The sequence below is a fragment of the Pleurodeles waltl genome, chromosome 1_2 (genome assembly GCF_031143425.1).
Source record: "Pleurodeles waltl isolate 20211129_DDA chromosome 1_2, aPleWal1.hap1.20221129, whole genome shotgun sequence".
Classification (NCBI taxonomy): Eukaryota; Metazoa; Chordata; class Amphibia; order Caudata; family Salamandridae; genus Pleurodeles; species Pleurodeles waltl.
In genome coordinates this window covers 57,001,902-57,019,595 of record NC_090437.1, presented here as the reverse complement: position 1 = coordinate 57,019,595, position 17,694 = coordinate 57,001,902, and positions in this window count along the sequence as shown.

Below are 17,694 nucleotides of genomic sequence, written 5' to 3'. Positions count from 1 at the left end.
GTCAATAACTTCAAACTCTCTTCCGCAAACATTGACTCAATAAAACTCTAGCACTTGCTGACTCCATCACTTTGACCATTCTCAGCTTCAATAAACATAAGGCTGGCAGACCATTTCTCAGTCTACAGGTTACTAAAGTTCAAAATTATTTCTTAATGCATGCATCTTTGAATACCATCCTGTTCTGCCAAGAATTCTATGACATCCTAGCCCTTCCAGTGCCTCCTTCCCGACTCGAAGTAACACAGTGATCTGATGCAGCCTAACTGTACATAACAGTAGGCAAACATCCAATATTAAAATATTAGAACATCCAATTTTACTATGAAGTTGTTAGGACAACTTCATAGTAAAAAAAATCACTCTCAGCTAAGTTTGTAAAATGTAGTGGTTCATACCTACCATCATAAAGAAGGGAATGCAACAAGGTTCGTGTGTGTGTGCGTGTGCAGTCACGTGCCATTCCCTCCCTCTCCCTCTCTGTATGAGATGGGAGTTTCCTGTTGCATTGCGATACCGACTGACCTAAGGACCAATAATGAGCACATCACATTGAATTCCCATGTAGCGTTCTTGTTAGATAGCTTGGATTGGCACATAGGGCTTGCCTGAGCACATGGCAGTGACTGTATATGAGACATGCCTTGGCACGTGGCATATATTGAACACGTGGCATATATTTATTTTATGTATTCATTTTACAAGTTATAAAGCATGGGTCTGACACTGAAGGGCTGGAGGGTATGGAATGGTACACAATTTACACAGCACCAAATTAAAATCAAGCAGACTCAAAATTAAATAGAACAAAACAAACAATAAAAAAGTTTCGCAAGTAAAATCACAGTTTCTAAAAAATATATTGATATAATAATATATTTAAGGGGGAAGCATATATTCGTACCGTCTTTAGGTGAAAATTGCAGATGCTCTCACCGGAGAGTTGGCTGGGTCAGTATAAAAATGATAGTTTAATTGTATCTAGAAAGCAGAAGGGGAGGAGCTAACTGAATATCTGAGAGCAAAACATTCTAAAGACAAACTTCTGCAGAGGAGAAGACTGGTAGGCAGCTAAGTAATTGTAATTATAATTGTAAATTGTATTTATGTAGAGCTTAATACCCATGATGAGACATTGTAACGTTTGTTGCTGAGTAGCATGCTACTCTGGAAACCAAGGTTAGAGGTTTTCAGTTAGCAATTTAGTAAAAACATAGTTTTTAATCTTCTTCTTGGGGGTTAGTGATAGACGTGTTAATTACTTGTTGCCTTAAGTGAGATAGATTAAGGAGATAGATTATTTTTGGTAGATAAGTAGAGAAAAATGTAAATTGATATTGGGAGTGGTGGATATGTGCGCATGTTGGTTGTGTGAATAGGATAAGGGAGGAACTGAGGAAGAAAGATTTTGGAAAGGGTTGTTTTAAAGTCCACAGTAGTGTGAGAGGTCGGAGATTAATTAAACAGTAGAGGTAGGGGAAGAATGTGAAAGAGGTAGAGGTATGGTCAGAGTTGTAAGGAGTTTCCCCCACCCAATATTTCAATAGTTAAGCAGTTATGCATACACTTCCTGAGTCATTTTTACAGTTTGTAACAGATATATGTTACCATAAAAATAAACCTACACACTCATCAATTTATATGTTATCTATATCGACCTACTTATAGATAACAATAAAATTGTAAATATGTATTTAATATTTTTTTCTACCCTCCAGGAAGTATGGTAATATATAAATTAATACCTACTATTATACATTTTGCATTTTGAATATGCCGGTTATGTGGGAAAGAGATAACTCTTGAATAATCTTCTGAGGTTGCGATAGTTGTCTGTGGCTTTTATGTTTGAGGGTATTAAATGCTGGATTCTTCAACAGAGGAAGATCTTCCACTTGTTTTTTTTTTAATGTTGGGATTTTGAGGTGTGGCACCACTCTGGAGAAGGGGGTTCCTTTCTTGTATGTGTTTGGTGATTTTCTTCTGGACAAAGAGTGGTCCTTTGCCAGGTATTGCTTTGTGGGTGATAGAAAGCAGCTTCCAGGTGGATCTTCTGGCAACCTATAACCAATGTAAGGCCTTCAAGGCAGGGGAGATGTGCATTTATGGCCTTACATTTAGAAATAGTCTAGCAGCAGATTTCTGCATTTTGTGTAGTCTTTTGTAGTTGATAGAAGTGATCCAAAGTATAAACTATTAGCATAATAAAGTCTACATAGTACAATAAGATGGTAGCTTGGAATTTGTGTGGAAATCCTAGGTAGGAGAAGAAGTGTTGCAGAGTTTCTATTTTACTAAAGCTCGATCCTCCCTCCTTATCCACTTGGAAATTAATGGATAGTACATGGTAATTCTGAGCTTTCATAGCTCTTTGAATACTTTAGGTGGCAGTACCAGATTATCAGCCCAGGCACGCAATGGGTAATAATTTTGGCAATCACCAGAGGTGAGCATTTCAGTTTTGGACACATTCAATTTGAGGTGGCTCCATGTCATCCACTGACAAACAGCTCAGAGGCAATTGAAGATTTTAGAGTTTCAAATTACTTTAGAGCTTTCCAGTTTAAGACATTTTGACGTCATCTGCGTAGTTATAGCACATGAGCTGAAAATCACTTACCATTGCTGGTAATGACTTCATATATATATTGAAAAGTATGGGTGAGATAATAGAGCCTTGAGAGAATCCTCCTTTTATGATGCAGAGTTTTGATGAGAAAGGCACATGGATGACATTTCTTGTATTTTGTAGATAGGATGTGATCCAATGAGGAATGGTATCCTCTATTCCAGCTTCATGGAATCTTTGGATTAGATTATTATGATCAACTGTGCTTCAAAGGAACCTGAAAGGTCCTACAAAAGTAGTCCAGCAGCCCCATGTGGTCTACTGTGTTTTTAAAGTCATCCCAGATTATGATTAGGGCAGATTCAGTGCCTCTTCCTGGACGTAATCCTGTTTGGGCACAACAGTTATGGCGCATGAGTTATCTTTAAAGCATTGTGACATCTAAACAAAGGCTGCTCTTTCTATCAGTTTTCTCAGGAATAGTTCATTTGCAATTGATCTGTAGTTGTTGGGGTCTTAAAGATCCAGGTTTATTTTCTTTAATAATGGAGATATATATGTCTTTGTTAGTCTTCTGGAAAATGCACATGCATTAGGGAGTTACTGATGAGTGTTCTGACTGGAGAGGCAGCAGAGGTTGATAAAAGGATATTTTTGAAGATTTGTGGTGGACAAGGGTCAGTGAGGCAGCAGGCTCTACACATTCAGCTTCTGGCAGCTGTCTAAAGAAATGCAGAGGCTGTGTGAATGTACCCCTTTGAGGGTGTTGTTAGAAATGGGTTGCTACTAACGTTTTTTTCAAGCTTAAATAGGAATCCAACATGTCTGCTTTGGTTGGGTATAGAGTTGCAAGTTTGTCTGAAAATTCTTGAGAAATGGAATGATTTATTTTTGTGCATTTGGGTTCATGAATGTATGTGAGGATTTTATAAATTTCTTTATTTGCACATTTAGCATTGTGAATTCTGTTTGAACAGGAACATTTTTTTAACTTTTTTTTTATTGCTGACTTGTACAATCGGTTATGTTTGTGTAGGTGTAGTTTGTCTTCAGTGTTGATTGTTTTGAGCCAGGTGTGTTGAAGCTTTGTAATTTGTTGATTAATCTTTTTGAGTTCTGCATTCTTCCAAGTAGCTTGTTTTCTTTTGTCATGGTTTGTTATTTTTAACTGTATTAAGATATCAAAGTTTCCTGAGCCAGTCACATAGTTTTGAACTGAATGTGTTGTGTTCAGATCCAATTATATCCTATGGGTTTTATATTTCGGTGGATGGAACATCCATCACCATTGTGATGGAGTAATCCTTTGGCTAAACTCTAAATCAGGCCTTTAGTCATGTTTCTAAGTCCCCAGAATTCAGTGTGTTCTAAGATTGATAAGTAGTTTCAGGTAAGGTAGGCTTAGGTGTTGTGATCTGTCATGTATTGTGTGGGAAGGCTACCAGGTCGGTGTCTGACCACATGACTGGTGTAATCCTTTGAAAGCTAACTAGGTCTTGTTTGGCAAGAATGACATCTAGGATTTGTCCAGTGATATATAAGGGTTTGGAGATGACCTGATGTAAGCTGAGTGTGTCTAGGACGGTAGTGATAGTTGTGGGGTGAGGCATAGGGTCTTCAGACCAAATGTTTGGATCATCAAGGATGCATATGTTTGAATTTAGTTTAAGAATGTTTAAAACTGTGTCTATAAATCTGTCTAGTGAATGTCACATTGCTAGGTGGTGGTTGTTTTTTAAAGAAGGAGGAAGTTACAGAAGAAAGTTGGTGTAGGGTTGCATCTGGCAAGGAGGGCATCACGACCTTGAATGGGAACATCCTTAGGTTTGGTGAGATTAGTTGTTGCCTTAAATATAACAGCTAGTCCACCTCCTATTTTGCCTATGCAATTTTGTGTGACAGATTGAATGCCTGGAGGAACAGCTTCATGAAGAAAAGGAGGCACGTCATCTTTCAACCGTGATTCACTTTTGAAGAGTAAGTCATCTTGTGTGTCTTAAAGTAGGTCAAAGGTGTGATACTTGTTTTCAGAAAGAGATTGGGCATTTATTAGAAGGCAATGTAAAGCTTGTGTTCAGAAGTGGTGTGAAGTTTTTTACCAAAGAGTGAGTAGTGTCCTTTGAACTTGTAGTAGGTGTAGTATGGGTGATGGTGTTTATTGTGTTAGGACAGCAGTTGTGTTGTTTGTCTGTTTTTTTGTGTTTTTTTTGTCCTCATTCTCCTCAGACTTCAAGCCAACTCCAATATTTTGCCTTTCAAGTCCTCACATACATGAAGATGACCAATGTCATGGAGACCTCTTCCCTCTCACCCAGCCTTCCCTTGGGACAAAGAAAGTCAAACCAACATGGCTGGTGAGCGGACAAAGAAGGTGTATACTCACTGGACTTAGGGCCATATTTATACTCCGTTTGCGCCGGATTTGCGTCAGTGCCAGGTGATTCCCAAATAGGGGCATTTTGGCTATAATAACTAATTCCCGCTGCTGATCTTAACTGGTGTCAATTCATTGTGAGGTCACGTAGTGTCTTCAATTTGACCTTTTTGAAGAATTTTGGATCAACAAATTTGTAAAGAAAACCCATTGTTGTCCCTGTAACAATGACAACCATAGCGTTAAACATATCACCAATTGCTATAGAGTCTGGAGATGTAAAAAGCATCATTGTATTTTTAAATTGAAATGCCCAGAGGTAATATTTTAAGTGTGGGAGTACAAAACCCCCCTTCTCTCTCCTTCTGTGCAACTTTCTCCAAGCAATCCTAGGCCCTTTAGATGCCCATATAAAGGAGATTATAGGTTGCAGATTTTTTTCTAGATAACTCTTATGCATTGAAAGTTGGATGGAACTGTACTAAAAGTTCAATTTAGGCAAGATTATCCAGATTAACTCTGCTCACTATTGTCAGGGGAAGGTGCACCCATCTCTGCATTAACTTACAACATTTGCGCGACAGTAACTCTAGGTTCTTCAATGAAAGATGCTCAATCTCCTGTGTGATACTTATGCGTAAGTATCTCATTTCACTCGTGCTTGTTCCTTCTTCTGCTTCCATGCCATGATCTCTGTCTTCCCAGCATTCACACAATATCCAGACACTCTACCAAAGTCCTTTGCTAAGGGCAATTGAGTGGGGAGAGCTGTTGCGAGATCAGCAGTGGACACTAGAAGGTCATCCGCACATAAGGCTACCCTTTTCTCCCAGCCGTTGCAACTAAAAGGGGATATTAAGGAGCCCGGCCTTATTTTCCTAGCAAAGGGTTCTGTATAGAGGTTGAACAATAGGGGAGACAGAGGGCAGCCCTGCCTACTACCTCTGTCTAGCCTGGAATGTCTGTGAGTTTTCTGTTCATTAATACTCTTGCCGAGAGAACATTATAAATCAATCCTATAGCTCTACAGAATTTTTCCCTCATACTGTATAAACTCAAGATCCAACTTAAACTTAAATACTTCTAATTAACTCTATCAAAGGCTTTCATTGCATCTAGGGTTATTACCGCTAGAGGAGCTTCAAAGGTTGTAGCCATATCTATTGTCCCCACCAGATTAAAAGTCTATTTGTGCACAAATCTTCCTCTAATAAAACCTTTCTGGTCTGGATGTATCAGACGACTCAGCACTCCACTTAACCTATCTGCTAATAATTTAGGAAATATTTTATAATCACAGTTCACCAAAGATATAGGACTTTACGATTCACACTTCGCCGGGTTCTTACCAGGCTTCAAAATCAGTGTGATGGTAGCCTTGTTCAATGAAGTCGGAATGGGAACTTCGTTTTCAAAAATACAATTCTAACAGGGTTTGAATTATTGCCTGTCCCAGAGCCTTATATAGATCTGTCGGTATACCGTCTGCCCCAGCTATTTTCCCTCCTTTACTACTATTCAGAGCATTCCTGATGTGCCCCGAAGAAACTGGTTTGTTCAGAAGGGTGTGCTCCTCTTGTGTAATACAAGGGAGTATGTCTTCTCCTAACCAATTTCCTATATCCGCCTCTCTCACCACTGCCTCTTCTGTATAGAGTTGTGTGAAAAACTCTTGAAAGGCATGCTCTATAACTTTACTACTCAATGACCTCTCCCCAGACTTGTCTAACTCAATTTTTTTAATATGGTTCCGCACCTGCTCTTCCAAGCTAACAACTTGCATTTTCTCTATATTCGAAATGAGCGAACTTACTAGCCTCCTCTCTTTTCATAATTCTAGCATGTAACACTTCTTCAAGCTGATGCCTCAAACCTCTCAACTTATTAGTCAAAGCCTTATACTCCTCCCCCTCTGTATTCAATGCTAGTTGATTCTTATATTTTAACATTTCCCGTTCTAAAAGACTGATTGCGTTCCTACGCTGCTTATTTTTGTTACTGGCTAGGCTCAAGATTTTCCCTCTCATAACCGCTTTAATTGTGTTCCATACCACTGCTATGGGAGCAGACCCTAAATTAATCTTGAAGAACTCCTCAGTCTCTATACGTATTTGGGAAACAACCTCTCTATCTAGTAATAACGTACAATTCAACTTCCATCTCCTACTTCACGTCACCTGTGCTAGCCTAAAGTCTAATACTACAACTGCATGATCTGATAAATGGGCTGTCTGGTATGTTATTTCCCCTACTAGTTCACACAACTTCAAATCAAATAGGGAATAGTCTATACAGGAGGCATGATTATAAATTTTATTGCTGATAGAAAAGCCCCGTTTCGCCCCAACTCTCTGCCGCCATAGGTCACACAACCCAAGTTCCTTTATCACCTCCCTCAAATATCACTGGGATTTTGGGGTCCCTATAGATCTACCTTTCTCAGACCTATCTAGCTTGTTGTCTAAGACCATGTTAAAATCCCTGCCATTATAATTGGATCAGGGAAGTCAGATAACTGAGAGAACAGCTTTCTAAGTGGTCCTATATCATCGCAATTTGGGCATAAAACCCTACCACCTTGATCCTCCTACTATTGATCTGTACCTTGACTATAATCCATCTTCCTGCTAAATCACACTTCACCTCTAATATTCCTGCATTAATCTGCTTTTCAATCAGAATTGCCATTGCTTTAGTATTATATTATGCTCAATACAAACACAATATTGAACCCATTTTTGCATTAGGAGAGCTCTATTCTTTCTTTTATGGGTAAGTGGGTTTCCTGCAGGATTAATATTTGTACTGGTGAGTCTCTCAAATATTGTAGGACCCTGTCTCTTCTTCCTTTAGTTCTAAACCATTAACATTCCAAGAGATGATCTGAATAGATCTTCCCCTGGTCCCCAAGCACTTGCCAGTGTCACCCACCAGTGATAGATGGGAGGGAAATTAATTGAGGTGAAAGAGGATCCTTTTTTTATTTTGTCCCCGCCTCCTACCTGCCCAGTGTCCCTCCATTACCACCCTAACACCCGTCCCCACCCCCCTTTCCTTGGAGAACCACCCCTTGAATAATGGACTGCTGTTAGTCCAATTTAGAGTCCCTAAGGTTCCCGGGCAGAATTCAACCTTTCAACATTTCATACCATCCCTCGACTTAATAACCGCCAGCAGCTTGTCCGCTGCCTTGCTATCTTTAACATTATACATCTTGTTGTTGTACATAACTCGAAGGGTGTCCGGAAACTTAGTTTCAGAAGTGCCTAACTTTTTAAATTCATCCAATCACCTCCCTCGCTCTCACTGTTTGTTTATGGTTATCTTGGACAGGTCCGACTTAATCTCAAAGGAAAAGTCCTGAACTCTAATCATTTTTTGCTTTAACTCCTTGGAGAGTATTTTTTCTTTCAACCCATATGTTTGGAAGTTAATCTTAATCTTCTGTGGCTTGCTGTTGTTGGGGTTTCTCTTAAAAGGGTCTCTATGGATCCTCTGAATGTCTCTTGCAATCTCTTCTTCACTTTCCTCTAACAAGAGTGCAGACTTAATAAGCGAGACCACAAACCCTTTAAGATTTTCCCCTTCCACTCCTTCCGGTACATTTAAAACTCTCAAGTTATTTCTCCTCGAACTGTTCTCCAACTGTTCCAGTTTGCTCTGTAGATCCTGCTCGGTTCCGTAAAACAACTGAATTTCCTCTTTAAGTACTCTTAGTTCATCCTTCATAGCTCCCACGGTTTCTTAAAGGACCTGAGTTCTTACTGTCAGGAGGTCGAGCTTCTTCTCCAGTGCCTCACAGGCTTCTCCTATTTCTCCCTGATTCCTTTCAAATGTCACAAAGCCCTGTCTGATATCTTTAGAAAGAGAGAGAATCATCGTCTCCACTGAGGGATCTAACGTAGGGCCAATTTGGGACCTTATCATGTGGCACTCTGTAGCCTGGCCAGAAGTTAGTTCCTCCGGTGGCCCTAGGGCTGTACCTTTGGAAAGGGCAATTGTTTCACTATCCCCATTCAACTCCTTACAGACCCTTAGATTTAGCTAGTGAACCTGGGGGCTCTGTCTTAACCCAGAATAACTCCCTCCAGTCACCTTCTCCCCCTCCATAGCTTGTAGGTCTCAACTTTCCTGATCATTCCCCGACATCCTAGGGGAAGTATCCTTTATTACTGGCCTGATTTTAAAATAAGATCTCAATGAGGGAGTAACTTTAGTTTTATGTTTAATAACTGGCGTTTTTCTATTTTTTCTGGTCGTATTACCCAGTGTAATGACGGTACTGCCATCACATGTTCCCCCAATTGCCTAGTTTGGCCCTCACTCCACTTCGAGGATACAGCTTCAATGGGTTCCAAAACACCCTCCAATCCACCATTCAAGAAACTACCTGCTTGCCCACCTCAGTTTTGTTCTTCTGTACTGGGAGCTGGGCCAGGACCCCCCCTTCTTGAAGCCTTACCATCTTTCTGGCCCCCTTTGCCACCTCTGCCTTCTTCCTCACCACCCTCATGTTCCCTACCATCTTCCTGGGCAATCCGGCAGGCGCTGTGCTGACTCTGCTTGGGCTTGCTCTGCCTCTACCTCCTCAGAGGGGAGACCGTGCCACAGCTCAGCATGACCAACAGAGCTCCAAGATGGCTCTGTTCCAATCCGTGTATCCGAAGAGGCCGTTCAGCCCATCAGAGCCCCCTGGAGACACCCCATGACCCCCACAACTCCTGTGAAGCACGCCAGCACATCAGCGCCTGCTAATTTGGCTTGAAAGCATGCCTCACCATCACCGCCCAGGAGCCTGGTGAGTGCTCAGCGAGCTGCTGATCCTCCGCAGCCCGCCATATTCCCCAATGCCCAAAATGTTGTTTGTCTGTTTTTGTTATCCTCATCCAACAGGCTTAGAAGGCATTGTGCTAGGTCTGTGTATGTGGGTGGTAGAGATACTGGTTGAGTGCGATGTGGTGGTCTGTGAAGTTGTTTTTGTACTGTAGTCTTGTTGTGTAATAGACAAGGACATGCACGTTTATGGATCGTGGTGTATTGATTATGTCTTTTGCATACATTGAGTGTGGATGGTGTATAGGTTAGGGGTGGAGGTAGAACATGAGGGTCATGTACTAAGGCTCTAAATTATACAAGGGATGAAAGGTAGATGAGTAAGTGCTGTTGTGTTTTAGAAAAGTTTGTAGTTGGTATAGGTATTGATTGAAAATTGTGGGGTAAAGTTGGTTTAGGATGTGTTTTATTTATGCTGGCATGATGGTCAGTGTGCATGTGTGTTTGTATTTTGTGAAAGAATAATAGCTTATTGGGTGAACATTTAATGGAGTAGTGATATGTGATGCTAACACCAATGTTATATGTTCATGCATAGGACTAGAATGAAAAGAAGCTGTGGGGAGTGGATGTTTAAGTGGAAAGGGGATGGGTATGAGTGTTGAAGGAGAGTGTATGTGGAGTGTGAGAGGGGATTAACAGGGGTTATGAGTGTTGGTAGTAGACTCGGTAAGTGGAAGAGGTGGTCTTTGTAGCAGATTGGGATGTAGGATGTGTTTAGTTGTGGTTTAGGTAAAAGAATGAGGTTGGTGTTCTTTTTGAATGGTATGAGAGAGGGATGAGTAAAGGGGCAATGAAGCTGGAATGCTGTGCTAGAAGTAAGTAGAGGGTAGAGCTGCTTTTTTGTATGCAAATCCTGGCAGTTTCAAAGCTGGAGGACATCCCGGCCTCTGAAACATCTTGTCAGATTCGCAATACTGGTACATGGGGCATGACTGCCCTAGGAAGAATACAACAGCACAAGACATTAGCTGGCTTTAGAATGAAACTTGGAAAACTAATGACTTGCCTATGTGCATGTCTGACTATGTAGGAATGACTGAATTCTGAGACAGGCCACTTTTGAATTTCATGTAAGAAATCGCCTCAGGAAACTGACCTTTTCCAATTACCAGCCCAGGACCTGGATCAACACCCCCATAGCCATCAGATCTGCCCCATCTCTCCTCCATTTCGGAGAAGAACTGAGGAGCCACTGTCTCAAAAAGGATTACATCTTATCCTCAGACACCCTCTTCTTTTCAATGAAAATGGACTGCTGGCATTTTGGCACAATTGGTGAATTTCCAGAAAAAAGCAAGTTAATGTTTGGTCCGGGACAAAGTTTATTTTTTCCTGAAAATAAAAATCTGATATTTCAAGCGAAAATTGATACATGTTCATCGTTCTTTAAACTTTTATTTGAGTATTCATTGTTAATTTAGCACCACATATTGCTGATGTTAGGGCATTACTCCCTTGGTTGCTGTTGGCACTTTTGTGATGTGTTGGCTGTTACTTCAAAAAGACTAAGGGCCTGATTTAGAGTTTGGCGGACAGGTTACCCGTCACATAAACGTGATGGTTATCCTGTATTACGATCTCCATAGCCAATAATGAGATCGTAACATAGCGGAGAGATATCTGTCACATTTTTGACAGAATTACCCGCTCGGCCAAACCCTAAATCAGGCCCCAGGTTGGAAGCATTCCACAATCTGTACTTTTAGCTTTCTATTAATTAGTTCTCATTTATGTAGCTGCTGTCTATGCCCCAGATAGTGAGAATTGTGTGACTTGTACATTTCTTGTCTGTCCCCTCCAAGCAGATTATCAGACATAGAACATGACTGAGAAATTGCTTTGAAGTGGCAGGTTAAGAACATAAAAGGGGGAAGAAGTAAACAAGATGGATGGTTCAGACATTTTGAAAAATTATAAAGCTATATGTCGAAATGTGCACTCAGGTTATTTGAATGGGTAGTAAAACATATAGGGGAACATCTAAGAAATACAGTGCAGTGCCACTTTTCTTGCTCCCATTAGCACCCCCCTACCGCCAGCATGTGTGCGCCATATATAAAATATAGTGCACCATGGCGCAGGGTAGGGGGCAATAGAGTAATTTTTTTAATGCTGTTGATGTACTCCGCAGGAGTAGCGCCAACATTTTGGTGCTACTCCTGCAGAGTACAAAAGGGCCCATTGCATTCAATGGCAAGCCCCCTTTTAATGCATTCACTGAGCAGGAGTCAAAAGTGCCAAAAAAAATGATGCAAAGAAATGTATTAGATTTGTGTGCCATTTTATTCACCCCTCACCCCCCCAAACAGGGGAATGGCCCCTTTGCATCCATTATGCCTGGCCCAGGCATAATGTAGCGCAAAGGGTTACAAAGTGGCACAATGCATCCATTGTACCATTTTTTAATTATGGTGTGACGTTTTTGGCCTTCTAACGCCACATTAGCGTAAAAAAATGACAGTAATGTGGCTTCAGAATGTCGCTAGAGACTCTTAAATATGCCCCATAGGGTTTTAGAACCTATTTGCTTCTATTGTGTCAGATTTTCCCAAGACCCCCCCTCCTGAGGTTTTGGCTCAATTGTGAAGTATTGTAATATTTGATGAATGCCCTACCAGAAATACCTGTAAATTGTGGCTTTTTATACAATTACTTCAAAAATTATGCTGCAAAATCCACCATATAAAGTGCAGAGAGAGGGAAAATCTTTTCATTGGTGCTAATTGAATATACATTGTATAACAGTCACATGACATTCCTATTTTAAATATTTTGGGCCAGTTCACAAAGTTATGTAAGACTAAGCAAAATAGCACAAGAGGAATACTACTTTAGGCATTTCAAAATGCCTTTGTGGATAGGCTTGTCTGTCTGCCGTATGGTATATATTAGTAGTGTGTTGGTGCCAGGTGTTGCAATGGCATTTGTGCCCTAAAGCTTGATTAGTAACTGGCCTTGGTGTGAATTGAAGCAGAAAGATGAGAGAAAGGATGCGTAAGCATTATGCGACCCATAACACCTATTAGCAAATCAAGTGGTGCATTTTGTACACCAACATGTTTGTAAATTGGTGTGCAATTTGCAATACAACTTGCTTATTAATAGGCACAAATTGTCCATTCACATACAGTCACAAAACAACCTGCCTAATCACTGTTAATTAAGCAGGTTGCAATTCACAACCTCGTTTGTGAATACAGGCATGGTGGCCAACAATGGACAGTAGACTGCCATTGCTTGCATTTGCATCCTCAAAGTAGAAAATGTTTAAAGCCATTGTCCATTAAAGGGAGAATTTCAGCATTCAATTAAATGTTTCTTGTTTAGGAAGATATCCACGAAACAGGCATTGACACCTTGGATCACTAACTTCTCCCCTTAATGCAGTCTAACATGATTTTCAAAGGAGAAGCGGCCCTTTCTGGATAACTTCCCATTTGTGAATAATTTACTACTCTACCTCAGGTGTCGGCAAGTGATCAATCATTTGAAAACACAATTAAGTCATAAACTGTTAATAATACCTTTGTGACTTCTAATTAGGAGGGGGAAGCCCCTTTCACACCCCTGCCTATTTATTAGGAAAGGGGCCCAAGAACTTCCTTTTTCTCATAAAAGAGCATTTGGACACAGTTGCAGTTGCAAATTCTCTGCAAATGCGAAAGGGATTTATGCTCCAGGTTCTACATGGTAGTGCATGGATTTGTAGAAGTGTGAGTGCAGTGTGGTTTGTGCGGGATGTTTTGGTGTAGTGTTTGTATGGCAGAGATTTTTCAAACCATATCACAGCAAGAATGAAGCTGCACATGGGTGTTTGTAAAAAGTGTGGTAATTGTTGATTTAGTCATGTGAATACATACCATCTTTAGAATTGTCTGTGTCATACAGTTTAAACAATATTGAAAATGGGCACACAAAAGTGCCTGGAGGTGAAGGGTGGAAAACCTGGGAGGGGTAATGATACATCAGGTATAGCATATGCTCTGAAGTCCTCATAGGAATCAAAATAGGGTGACCCTCAGGAATGAGTGCTGTGTTTCCAATCATGATATATGTATGAGGAGGCCACCAAAGAGTGATAGGAAACTATCCATAGATAGTATATTCTCTATTATAGGAAAAGAGGAAACCACTATTCATCCATAAAACCAGCCATAGTCTATAACTGAAGGTTCACCAAGGTGTGGCAGGAAGGCAACTTCCAAGTAGTATTTATATTTAGAAAGCAAATTGTAAACAGAGATAAGCGATAAGATATTTAGTTATCAGTGTAAAAATTAGAGTGGAACAGAGATGCAAAACTGCTGTAAACGTATATCTAGAGCTGGGCTTCTGAAACTGCATGATTGTGTGGCCATGGCATTTTCTTTATATTTATGAAGTATTCACATTTACTGCATAATCCACTGTTAGAAATTGGGTCTCCAGTTGGCAGGAGTATGCACCATGTCCAAGTAGAGCCCACAATCCTAGTCAAGGTAAGTCACCACACAGCCTTAATTATCCTGTGCTCACCCTCCTGTAGCACCGAGTAGGCAGGTTTAACTTAGTAGGCAATGTGTGAAGTAGTTGTACCACAAAGAAAACACCACCAAAAGACTCTACACCAGGTTAGAAGAATAGATTCTGATTTTATAAATAAAAGAAGACGAAGGCAACAAAAATCCAATACGTAGAGCCTGAGTTCTGCAGTTTTAAAGAGTTGGGTGAAAATAACGCATATAGGCACAAAGCACCAACTGTGGCTATCTGGTTAGACTGGACCGGGGCAAAGTCACAAGTTCAGGCTGACCTCGATGGAGCACAGGCCAGAATAGGGACCCACATGGTCCCACTGAGCACAGTACCTTAAATCCTGGTGCGCGGTCTGCACAGTATTCCTGTTCCGAGGCTTAGCAACGTCCATAGTCGGTTCCAAGAAGCCGTGCGGCAAGGCTTTTGCAGGGCATGGAATCACTTTGCGTGGACCCCAGGGAGCTGTGCCATGAGCCTTTATGGAGCTTGGTATTGCTTTGCGTCAATCCTGGGAAGCTGTTCAGCGAGGCCTTTCAGGGGTTGGCGTCACTGTGCGTCAGTTCTGACGGGCTAGCAGAAGTGCAACAAGGCTTTACGGGGCTTGCTCCCCCAAGCAGTGAGTCCGGACAGTCTGGCAGCTGTGCAAGGAGGCATTTGCAAGGCTTTGTGTTGTTTTGCTGCAGTTCCAATGAACACCACAGAAGGAAGTGCCCCTTAGGCCCACTTCAAAGGCAAGGCAGACTCACAGCTTGTGGAGTCCAGGTGCAGATGGTTCAAGTCTGTGATGTCCCTGAGACTTGGGAACACCAGGCAAGCTAACACAGCCCTGGAGGTCATTTATGATAGGAAGGCAGAGTTTTTTCAGCAGAGTCAAGGAGCAGTAGTCAGCAGAGCAACACGCAGAAAAGCAGTCCTTCCAGGAAAAAAAACAGTCTAGTGAGCCCCTCCACCTTTCCTGCCCAGGAAGACCCATCAGTATTCAGATGAATGCTAAATGAGCTGAGTGTCCTGTGTTATGGCTGTCTGGATGAAATGCACAAGGAGAGCTGTCACCCAGCACAGACCAGACATGGATTGGAATTGGAGACAGGCAGTAAGGCACAGAGAGCAGTGAGAGCAAAGACCTGACTACTTTCTAAAAGTGGCATTTCTTAAATAGGAATGTTAAATCCAACCTTACCAGTAAGCAGGATTTCTCACTACCATTCCAACCATACCAAACATGACAATGCCACTTCTTTCAGGTCAGAAATGACCACTTAACAGTATATAAGGGAATTCCCAACACTGGCCTATCAGAGGAACAGGCTTAACAAAAGTGAAAAATGACTTTGGGAGATTTTCACTAACTGGACATGTAACACTTACAAGTACATGTCCTGTCTTTTAGATGCATGGCACCCTGCCCTGTGGGTCACATAGAGTCTACCTTAGGGGTGACATATGAAATGAAAAGGGGAATTTAGGGTTGGAAAAAAGTTTTAATTGCCAAGTCGAGGTGGCAGTAAAACTGAACACCCAGGCTTTGCAATGGCAGGCCTGGGACATAGTTAAGGGGCTACTTATATGAATGGCACAATCAGTGCTTTAGGCCCACTAGTAGAATTTATTTTGCAGGCCTTGGGCACATATAGTGCACTTTATTAGGGACTTTCAGGTAAATTAAATATGCCAATTGGGTGGGAGCCAATGTTACCATGTTTAGAGGAGAAAGCACAAGCACTTTAGCACTGGTCAGCAGTGGTGAGTCGTAAATCCAGCAAAAACGAGATCAGAAAAATGGAGGGAGGCAGGCAAATAGTTGGAGGAAAACCACCCTAAAGGTGTCAGGCTAACATCCACATTCTGCTGCATAATTTTCAGATATCTGCAAAAACATGTATACACAACTGGAACATACATTACTTAAAAACTGGACCTCTCATGGTGCCATGTAGTGGCAGAGCCTTTGGAAAGTTTGACTGGTCACCTTTCAGTTGGTCATTGAGGTAGTCAGTTTTTAACTGTTAATATTAAGGAGTATTTTTCTGACAGGGTATTAATGTGTGTTAAAATTACAAAATAGTGAGACAGTGCTGCCACAGAAGTGTCACATTATGCCACACGAAATGCACTTTGTTGCAGTGTAATTTACTAAACATTTCCTCATCTCTCAGTCATACATTGCCACATAATTCAAGCTGCCTTTATGTAGAGCCAGTATGTAGAAGATTTAGTGGCTGTGCATGCTTAGATTCTTTGTTCACCTTGTATAGTGCATTGTGCTTTATGTCCTAAGAATGAGATACAACACAGATGGAATTCCTTCAGTCAAACTGATAGGCCATCTTCAACCTATTACATTTATGCTTGTCTTCAGAGCAGCCTGATGGCCTGCTGAGCAGCTACCTGGCAAACCCTACACTTTCGTGGACCATGTTTGTGAAGTACAGCAGTTTGGGCAGGGCAAGCACAGACCGTTCTCCCGCAGAATAGATTTTACACATCACAAGGAAGAATAATCTGCCTGGCAGGCAAACAAAAAAAAAAGATAAAACCATCAATTTCCACTCTTTTACTGGCTTTACTTCCCAGGACAAGTCTATCAAGGAGGATGTGGTTTTGCAAAGTATTAAATGTCGCATACTGAAAACGACCAGAAAGAGTCATCCCTTCTTCAGCAAATATGTGTGGATATGATTACCAATCCTTAAAAGAAAGCTCTAGGTTCCATGTCTGGGTTTTAACCAACACTGCGTGAAACTAAGGCCCTGATTTATACTTTTTGGTGTAAAACTGCACTAATGCAGTTTTGCACCAAAAAGTTTAGCACCGTCTTGCACCATTTCTGTACACCAGCCAGGCACATTATTTATGTAATGGTGCAAGCCTGTGCAAAGGGTGGACTGGCGTAACAAAAATGACGTTAGTCTGGTGGGGCTGGTGCTATGGAAGAAGGGGGCTTTACACCAAAAAATGACAGCAGGCAGGTTAGATTGAAATAAAATGACTCTAACCTGCTTAGAGTCATTTTCTGATGGAAAACCATCCATACCATATGACTCCTGTGTCATGCCCACCACCCCAATGGCCAGCCAGCACAGGGGACCAGGGTCCCCTGGGCATGGCCTTTGCACCCAGTGCCATGTAGAGGGTGCCATTTCAGGGCCCCCTATGGCACTTTAAAAAATAAAATGCAATACTTACCTGTACTTACCTGGGATGTGGTCCCCCATCCTCCGCAGTCCCTCTGGTGTGGGGGGGGTGTCCCTGGGGCCTGGAGAGGGCACCTGTGGGCTTATTCCATGGTGTTCCATCATGTTCCACCATGGAAATAGGTCCACAGGTACCCTAACGCCTGCCCTGACCTGACCCAGGCGTTAAAAAATTGGGCAAAGCAAGCATTTTTGCATGGGAGTAT